The sequence below is a fragment of the Salvelinus fontinalis genome, chromosome 11 (genome assembly GCF_029448725.1).
Source record: "Salvelinus fontinalis isolate EN_2023a chromosome 11, ASM2944872v1, whole genome shotgun sequence".
In the NCBI taxonomy this organism is placed as follows: domain Eukaryota; kingdom Metazoa; phylum Chordata; class Actinopteri; order Salmoniformes; family Salmonidae; genus Salvelinus; species Salvelinus fontinalis.
Genome location: NC_074675.1, coordinates 20,645,373 through 20,646,584, shown reverse-complemented (window position 1 = coordinate 20,646,584; position 1,212 = coordinate 20,645,373). Strand labels below are relative to the sequence as shown.

The following is a 1,212-nucleotide window of genomic DNA, read 5'->3' as shown; positions in this document are numbered from 1 at the left end:
AGGGGAATAAGTAAGGTCTGCCATGAGCTGACCATGCTCTGACCATGCGCGTTCATGTGAGAGCGAGCTCTGTTCTATCGCATTTCTGAAGACAAAGGAATTCTCCGGTTGGAACATTATTGAAGATTTATGTTAAAAACATCCTAACGATTGATTCAATACACCGTTTGACATGTTTCTACTGACTGTTACGGTACTTTTTGACATTGTCTACTTTTAGTGAACGCGCTTCGTGACTTTGGATTTGTTTACAAAACTCGCTATCTGGACATAAATGATGGACATTACCGAACAAAACAATCATTTACATTTACATTTAAGTCATTTAGCAGACGCTCTTATCCAGAGCGACTTACAAGTACATACATTCATACTTTTTTTGGTACTGGCCCCCCGTGGGAATCGAACCCACAACCCTGGCGTTGCAAGCGCCATGCTCTACCAACTGAGCCACACGGGGCCATTTCTTATGGAAGTGGGAGTCCTGGGAGTGCATTGTGATGAAGATCAGCAAAGGTAAGTGAAGATTTATAATGCTATTTATGACTTTTGTTGACTCCACAATATAGCGGGTAACTGTATGGCTTGCTTTTGTGGCTGAACGCTGTTCTCAGATTATTGAATATTGTGCTTTTGCCGTAAAGCTATTTTGAAATCTGACACAGCGGTTGCATTAAGAACAAGTTTATCTTTAATTCTATGTAAAACATGTATCTTTCATTAAAGTTTATGATGAGTATTTATGTTATTTGATGTGGCTCTCTGCAATTTCTCTGGATATTCTGGAGGCAATTCTGAACATGGCGCCAATGTAAACTGAGGTTTTTGGATATAAAAATGAACTTTATCGAACAAAACATATATGTATTGTGTAACATGGAGTCCTATCAGTGTTATCTGATGAAGATCATCAAAGGTTAGTGATTCATTTTATCTCTATTTCTGCTTTTTGTGACTCCTGTCTTTGGCTGGAAAAATGGCTGTGTATTTGGCGGTGACCTAACATAATCGTTTGTGGTGCTTTCGCTGTAAAGCCTTTTTGAAATCAGACACTGTGGCGGGATTAACAAGAAGTGTATCTTTAAAATGGTGTGAAATACTTGTATGCTTGAGGAATTTTAATTAGGAGATTCCTGTTGTTTGAATTTGGCACCCTGCACTTTCACTGGCTGTTGTCATATCAATCCCGTTAACGGGATTGCAGCCCTAAGA

The 1,212-nt window shown here is 39.1% G+C and overlaps 1 non-coding gene across 1 annotated transcript; it reads right to left on the bottom strand.

Moving 5' to 3' along the window:
• Window positions 1-386: 386 nt before the first annotated feature.
• On the bottom strand, window positions 387-462 carry trnaa-ugc (transfer RNA alanine (anticodon UGC)). The gene has a single exon. It is a non-coding gene; the product is annotated as a tRNA-Ala (tRNA).
• Window positions 463-1,212: the final 750 nt, after the last annotated feature.